The sequence below is a fragment of the Ranitomeya imitator genome, chromosome 6 (assembly GCF_032444005.1).
Source record: "Ranitomeya imitator isolate aRanImi1 chromosome 6, aRanImi1.pri, whole genome shotgun sequence".
Lineage (NCBI taxonomy): Eukaryota > Metazoa > Chordata > Amphibia > Anura > Dendrobatidae > Ranitomeya > Ranitomeya imitator.
The window spans coordinates 122,557,474-122,566,799 of NC_091287.1; positions in this window are offsets into that span (position 1 = coordinate 122,557,474).

Sequence of the window (9,326 nt, forward strand, 5' to 3'; positions counted from 1 at the left end):
GACCTGCGCTAGGAACGAGAGAGGTGAGGATTTTACTTTTTTTTTTTTTTCTTTATGTCTGACTGTCTGGGGCTGGGGCTGGGGCAGGGCTGGGGCAATGCTGGACACACTGGGGCAATACTGGAGACCATGGGGCAGATTGCTGGACACACTGGGGCAGTACTGGAGACCATGGGGCAGAATGCTGGACACACTGGGGCAGTACAGGAGACTATGGGGCAGATTGCTGGACACACTGGGGCAATACAGGAGACCATGGGGCAGATTGCTGGACACACTGGGGCAATACTGGAGACCATGGGGCAGATTGCTGGACACACTGGGGCAATACATGAGACCATGGGGCAGATTGCTGGACACACTGGGGCAATACAGGAGACTATGGGGCAGATTGCTGGACACACTGGGGCAATACTGGAGACCATGGGGCAGATTGCTGGACACACTGGGGCAATACAGGAGACCATGTGGCAGAATGCTGGACACACTGGGGCAATACAGGAGACCATGGGGCAGATTGCTGGACACACTGGGGCAATACAGGAGACCATGGGGCAGATTGTTGGACACACTGGGGCAATACTGGAGACCATGGGGCAGAATGCTGGACACACTGGGGCAATACAGGAGACCATGTGGCAGAATGCTGGACACACTGGGGCAATACAGGAGACCATGGGGCAGATTGCTGGACACACTGGGGCAATACAGGAGACCATGTGGCAGAATGCTGGACACACTGGGGCAATACAGGAGACCATGGGGCAGATTGCTGGACACACTGGGGCAATACAGGAGACCATGGGGAAGATTGCTGGACACACTGGGGCAATACTGGAGACCATGGGGCAGAATGCTGGACACACTGGAGCAATACAGGAGACCATGTGGCAGAATGCTGGACACACTGGGGCAATACAGGAGACCATGGGGCAGATTGCTGGACACACTGGGGCAATACTGGAGACCATGGGGCAGAATGCTGGACACACTGGGGAAATACTGGAGACCATGGGGCAGAATGCTGGACACACTGGGGCAATACAGGAGACTATGGGGCAGATTGCTGGACACACTGAATACTGGAGACCATGGGGCAGATTTCAGGACACATTGAGGCAATGCTGGAGACCCTGGGCAGACTTCTGGACATACTGGGGCAATACTGGAGACCATGGGGCAGATTGCTGGACACACCGGGGCAATACTGGAGACCATGGGGCAGATTGCTGGACACACTGGGGCAATACATGAGACCATGGGGCAGATTGCTGGACACACTGGGGCAATACAGGAGACTATGGGGCAGATTGCTGGACACACTGGGGCAATACTGGAGACCATGGGGCAGATTGCTGGACACACTGGGGCAATACAGGAGACCATGTGGCAGAATGCTGGACACACTGGGGCAATACAGGAGACCATGGGGCAGATTGCTGGACACACTGGGGCAATACAGGAGACCATGGGGCAGATTGCTGGACACACTGGGGCAATACTGGAGACCATGGGGCAGAATGCTGGACACACTGGGGCAATACAGGAGACCATGTGGCAGAATGCTGGACACACTGGGGCAATACAGGAGACCATGGGGCAGATTGCTGGACACACTGGGGCAATACAGGAGACCATGTGGCAGAATGCTGGACACACTGGGGCAATACAGGAGACCATGGGGCAGATTGCTGGACACACTGGGGCAATACTGGAGACCATGGGGCAGAATGCTGGACACACTGGGGCAATACAGGAGACCATGTGGCAGAATGCTGGACACACTGGGGCAATACAGGAGACCATGGGGCAGATTGCTGGACACACTGGGGCAATACTGGAGACCATGGGGCAGAATGCTGGACACACTGGGGAAATACTGGAGACCATGGGGCAGAATGCTGGACACACTGGGGCAATACAGGAGACTATGGGGCAGATTGCTGGACACACTGAATACTGGAGACCATGGGGCAGATTTCAGGACACATTGAGGCAATGCTGGAGACCCTGGGCAGACTTCTGGACATACTGGGGCAATACTGGAGACCATGGGGCAGATTGCTGGACACACCGGGGCAATACTGGAGACCATGGGGCAGAATGCTGGACACACTGGGGCAATACAGGAGACCATGGGGCAGATTGCTGGATACACCGGGGCAATACTGGAGACCATGGGGCAGAATGCTGGACACACTGGGGCAATACTGGAGACCCTGGGGCAGATTTCTGGACACATTGAGGCAATGCTGGAGACCCTGGGGCAGACTTCTGGACACACTGGGGCAATGTTGGACACTGGGGCAGATTGCTGGACACACTGGGGGTAATATGCTGGACACACTGGGGCAATGCTGGACACTGGGGGTAATATGCTGGACACACTGGGGCAGACTGCTGGACACACTGGGGAAAGGCTGGACACTGGGGCAGATTGCTGGACACACTGGGGGCAGTGCTGGACATACTGGGGCAGATTGCTGGACACACTGGGGGTAATATGCTGGACACACTGGGGCAGATTGCTGGACAACATGGGGGTAATATGCTGGACACACTGGGGCAGATTGCTGGACAACATGGGGGTAATATGCTGGACACACTGGGGGCAGGACTTGAGGCATGGGCAGAATGTAGATACGGGGCATGATTGGAGACACGGGGCAGGATTGGATCATGGGGCAGGACGGATACGATGGAGGCTGGTGGGGCAGGATGTGGAGATCATATGGGGTAGAATGGATACTCATGAGGGCAGGATGCGAGAACATATGGCTGGAGCCAGGAATGAGAAACGGGGCCAGGGTGGGGAATATTATTACCATAGGGGCTAATTAAGGGATATTATTACTGCAGTGATGTATTTATTTTATTTTTTGAGTATACTGTTTTAAATGGGGGGGCGGTCCTGTTACTGTGCAGAGTGACACTATATCACCTTTTTTTCTTCATGTGATGTAATGTAGAAGTTGTGAAAAATTAAGTAATGTGTTCTGCAAGCGGAGCTCGAGATAACTGTGTTATTTCCTGCAGAAACGAGTCCTGGCTGGAAGGAATGATGGCGGTCTGTGCTGGATGAAAGATGAAGGACTTCACCTAGAGACGTCACTGGTGAGTCAGTGTTACCTATACACTGACACTATACACTGTATACTATATAGAGGTCCTGTGTATAATGTCACCAGTGATCTCTGTATTACCTCTACACAGACACTGCATACTAAGTACAGATCTCCTGTGAATACTGGCACTTATGGTGATAGTATTGTGGTTTTTTTTTTATTACTGATCAGTATTGTAGTATTCAGTCACTATGTGGTGGTAATATGTGGTCTGGAAATGGTGTTGTGGTATTTGTCCCTTGTATGTAGTATTATTCGGTCACTATGTGGCCTGGTCATGGTGTGGTGGTATTAAGTCACAGGTGTGGCATGTGGGGGTGACACCATTAGGCCCAGTTTAAGTTCTACAAAACAGGAAAACCGTTTTTGGTAACCTTTGTGTGTATTGAGCCGGGGGGGGGGGCGCCAAACTCGGGAACAGCCCCGGGCGGCAAAAGCTCTAGCTACGCCTCTGCTTCTTTCAACGTATTTGCTGCATTTTTTCGGTGTATTTCACCCAGTGACTTGAATGGGTGTTGAAAAAATGCAGCAAAAACGCAGGTATCATTATTTGCTGCGTTTTTGCTGCTGAAAATTCAAGGACATTAGCATGGACAAAAAGAAAGCGGCCCAAATACGCAAGCTAAACCTGCGGTTTTGACGCAGCTTCTTTCCTGCCAAGAAGATCAGGTTTTGCTGCAGAAAAAAAAAGCCCAAAAAACACCCTGTGTGAACTTACCCTTAGGGTCCAAATGCAAGGGGAAGCAATTAACCCCTTCACCACCTTGCAATTTTCCATTTTTGCGCCTTTGTTTTTTGCTCCTCTTCTTCCCAGAGCCATAACATTTTTATTTATGGCCGTATGAGGGCTTATTTTTTGCGGAACACCATTGATTTTACCATACGGTGTACTGGAAAATGTGGAAAAAATTCCAAGTGCAGTGAAATTACAAAAAAAATGCAATTCTACAATTGTTTTTTGTTTGTTTTTTACCATGTTCGGTCAGTACAAGTATGCAGATACCAAACATGTATAGGTTTTTTTTTATATAACCCCTTTCCAAAATCGGGCACCCTCCCTTTGATGTGGGCTTTGGCAGTGAGCCCACATCTTTTCCGACACGTCAGCTGTTTTGAACAGCTGAAATGTGCCGCTAACAGCCGAGGGAGGAATCGTGATCCAACTGCAGCTGATAACCCGTTAAATGCCGCTGTCAAACTGTGACAGCTGCATTTAATACGCGCTTCTGGCAAGCGTGCCGGAAATCCGCCCATCGGGGACCCCTGTCACATGATCACAGGTCACCGTTTGGTTGGCATGATAACCAGAGGTTTCCTGCAAACCTCTATGGTTGTCACTGCCGGATTGCTATGAGCGCTGCTCAGTGGTTGATGCTCGCAGCAAGTGAGTAATTCTGCTGCATACAGGCGATCAGGTTATGGCAGCTTCTAGTCTCCCATGGAGACTATTGAAGCATGCCAAAAGTGAAAAAAAAAAAAAAGGTTTTAAGAATATAAAAAAAATAAAAACATAAAAGTTCAAATCACCCGCCTTTCGCCCCATTCAAAATATACAATAAAAAACCAAACATACACATATTTGGTATCTACACATTCAGAATAGCCCGATCTATCCAAAAAATGGATTAACCTGATCGCTAAACCACGTAGTGAGAAAAAAAAATCAAAACGGCAAAATTACGTTTTTTGGGTCACCACGACTTTGCATTAAAATGCAATAATGGGCAATCAAACATCATATGTGCACCAAAATGGTATCATTAAAAACATCACCCAACCAGAGATCACGAAAAATGGAGATGTTGCGAGTATTGGAAAATGGTGCAAATTTATTTTTTTTAAGAAAGTTTGGAATTTTTTTTAACCAGTTAGATGAAAAAAAAGAACCTTTACTTGTTTGGTGTCTATGAACTCGTAATGACCTGGAGAATCCCAATGGCAGGTCAGACTAGCATTTAGTGAACATACTAAAAAAGCAAAACAAAAAAACTATTGTGGGATTGCACTTTTTTTTTGCAATTTCACCACACCACAAATTTGTTTCCCCTTTTCCAAGTACACAATCAATATGTTAAAACCGATGGTGTCGTTCAAAAGTACAACTCGTCCAGCCAAAAATAAGCCCTCGCATGGCCATATTGACTGAAAAATGTAAAAAGTTATTTCTCTGGGAAGAAGGGAATCAAAAAATGAAAACGCAAAAACGAAAATGCCTCCCGTCATGAAGGGGTTAAGCGGTGAAAACAATCCCAAATTTGTTAGAATTTTTTTTTTGCCATCTTCCAAGACCCATAGCTTTTCCACTTTAGTGATCTGGAGCTACGTGCAGGCTTATTTTTTGTGCACTGAGCTGAGGTTTTTATTGATATAATTTTGAGGTAAATACAGTGGTTTGATCGCTCGTTATTGCATTGTATCAGATGTCATATGCAGGTAAAGATGCGGGAAGAAGGTGACCTATGACATACAGTACAGACCAAAAGTTTGGACACACCTCATTTATGATTTTTCTGTATTTTCATGACTACGAAAATTGTAAATTCACACTGAAGGCATCAAAACTATGAATTAACACATGTGGAATTATATACTTAACAAAAAAGTGTGAAACAACTGAAAATATGTCTTATATTCTAAGTTCTTCAAAGTAGCCACCTTTTGCTTTGATGACTGCTTTGCACACTCTTGGCATTCTCTTGATGAGCTTCAAGAAGTAGTCACTGGAAATGGTCTTCCAACAATCTTGAAGGAGTTCCCAGAGATGCTTAGCACTTGTTGGCCCTTTTGCCTTCACTCTGCAGTCCAGCTCACCCCAAACCATCTCGATTGGGTTCAGGTCTGGTGACTGTGGAGGCCAGGTCATCTGGCGTAGCACCCCATCACTGTCCTTCTTGGTCAAATAGCCCTTACACAGCCAGAAGGTGTGTTTGGGGTCATTGTCCTGTTGAAAAATAAATGATGATCTAACTAAACGCAGACCAGATGGAAAAGCATGCCGCTGCAAGATGCTGTGGTAGTCATGCTACCCAACAGTGTCACCAGGAAAGCACCCCCACACCATCACACCTCCTCCTCCATGCTTCACTGTGGGAACCAGGCATGTAGAATCCATCCATTCACCTTTTCTGCGTCACACAAAGACACAGTGGTTGGAACCAAAGATCTCAAATTTGGACTCCAGACCAAAGCACATAGAATTCCACTGGTCTAATTTCCATTCCTTGTTTTCTTTAGCCCAAACAAGTCCCTTCTGCTTGTTGCCTGTCCTTAGCAGTGGTTTCCTAGCAGCTATTTTACCATGAAGGCCTGCTGCACAAAGTCTCCTCTTAACAGTTGTTGTAGAGATGTGTCTGCTGCTAGAACTCTGTGTGGCATTGACCTGGTCTCTAATCTGAGCTGCTGTTAACCTGCGATTTCTGAGACTGGTGACTTGGATAAATTCATCCTCAGAAGCAGAGGTGACTCTTGGTCTTCCTTTCCTGGGGCGGTCCTCATGTGAGCCAGTTTCTTTGTAACGCTTGATGGTTTTTGTCACTGCACTTCTGGACACAAAGTTCAAAGTTCTCCCAATTTTTCGGACTGACTGACCTTCATTTCTTAAAGTAATGATGGCCACTCATTTTTCTTTCCTTAGAATTTATATTATGGCAAGAAAAAAGCAGCTAACAGTCTATTCAGTAGGACTATCAGCTGTGTATCCATCAGACTTGTGCTCAACACAACTGATGTTCCCAACCCCATTTATAAGGCAAGAAATCGCACTTATTAAATCTGACAGGACACACCTGTGAATTGAAAACCTTTTCCGGTGACTACCTCTTGAAGCTCATCAAGAGAGTGCCAAGAGTGTGCAAAGCAGTCATCAAAGCAAAAGGTGGCTACTTTAAAGAACCTAGAATATAAGACATATTTTCACACTTTTGTTAAGTATATAATTTCACATGTGTTAATTCATAGTTTTGATGCCTTCAGTGTGAATGTACAATTTTAATAGTCATGGAAATACAGAAAAATCTTTAAATGAGAAGGTGTGTCCAAACTTTTGGTCTGTACTGTATGTATACGTCCTAAGTCATTAAGGGGTTAAAGGATGACATGTTCTCCCACTATTGCGAATATACTCGTTACTCGAAATTTCCCGAGCACGCTCGGGTGTCCTCCGGGTATTTGTTAGTGCTTGGAGATTTAGTTTTAATTGCCGCAGCAGAATGATTTACATCTGTTAGCCAGCATAATTACATGTGGGGATTCCCTAGCAACCAGGCAACCCCCACATGTACTTATGGTGGCTAACAGATGTAAATCATTCAGCTGCGGCAATAAAAACTAAATCTCCGAGCACTAAAAAATAATCGGAGGACACCCGAGCGTGCTTGGGAAATCTCAGGTAAAGAGTATATTCGCTCATCACTACTAGTATTATATACAGCATGAACACAGAGCATGGGCAAAGCAGGAAATCTAAGAAGAAGCTTTAGATAATAGCAGCAAAGCATTGAGTGATGGCAGAGAAAGGGTGTTGTTTTGACAACTCCTGTGCAGAATATTAATACTCAATTTTGTTTTCTTAAGTTAACCCATAGTTTACTAAGCACCATTGAAATAACCATTATCATGTTAATTCACTATATTAGATCCACTTTGATAAATTGTGAAAATTTTCTGGCAGTTTAAAGGGGTTGTCAACTACTCAGATCACCCTGGCTGGCTTTTACATTATGTCACGTGATTCCTGCATTCTATCAGCCATGGCTTCACTCTCCCCTGCTTGAGATCAATGAAGACATTCACAGGAGATGAGAGTTGCGGCTACCCTTTCACTTCCTCCGGATGTCATTTACTTCTATAAGATAAGAGAGTACTGATTGGATAATGTCTCGCAATCCCTGGTGCAGCCGGAACCGGAGGTGAATAGAAGTGTTATTATTTTACTGGAATGAAACATATGGATCCAGAGGGGTTGTCTGAATACTTTAAGGCTATGTGCACACGTTCAGGATTTTTAACTTTTTTAGTGTTTTTTGGCCGTTTTCCGCTGAAAAAACGCTTAAAAAAAGGCTTATATAAGCATTCCATTATTTTTAATGCATTTCGTATTTTTTGTGCACATGCTGCTTTTTTTTCTGGCAGCAGAATTGCATTCCGGAAAAAAACGCAGCATGTTCATTCTTTGTGCAGAATCGCAGGCCTAAGATCCAGCGGCCATGGACTACTGACGTGGCCGATTGACCAGGGTTCTGTAAGTTTTTTTTACTAAACTTTTGAAGCTGCCTAAAATAATTTACCAAAGCTTTACAGGTTGTGCTCCTACAGACAGTATTAATAAGTTTTTAAGCACCATAGGTAAACTCTGAGTCGATACATGAACCTATTGGCAGCACTAAACAGCCGCCAATTGGTACATTTTTTCTGATCGGCGGTCATTTCTCAGCCTGTTTTAATAGGCAAACTGCATTAAACAATGCGCAGTAGTAGATCATTCAGTGCACAAAGGCTGCTATTGATCTCTGCACGGATCTCTTCACACAGGACAATGCATAGCTGAGAACGATGGTTTTTAAGCAAGCTGAAAAATAATTTCACCCAAGAAATGAGCATTTCGCTTGTTCATCCGGAGATCAGCAGCCTGTCTACACTACAGGATTATTATGAATCGAACTTTCCTAGGAAAGCCCTTCACAATAATCTTTCAGTGTACATACACCTTAACTTTAAGAAAAACAAGTCTTTGTTCTCACTTCGATAAAAACATCACACAAGTGTACAGCACGTACATTGTTTTATCAGCCTAACTTCAGTAATAACTGGATTCTTTATAGTGGATCGTTGTGTATTGTACTTCTTTGAGGCTTTTTCCCTTCATTAACAGGAGGTTATTGTCTACCTTGATATAGGTAGTGGAACTACGGCCTTGTCACTGATTTCAGGTTCTAAAAGCCTCATTTTTTATCTTTCCTTCTTATTAGTGATGAGCACAAGTGCTCGTTGTTGTGGCTGTCTAACAGCTGTGAAACATGCGGGGATGTGAACATGTCAATTGAGTACCCGTGGTACTCGGTGCATACCCAAGCACCCTAGGCAAACTCGAGAAACGAAAACTTGTGCGAATCACTACTTCCTATCCCTCACCTTACACCCTCACTTCATAAAACAACTGCCTATTTTAGGCCTCATTCACACGTCCGGGTGAAAAAATGGTAC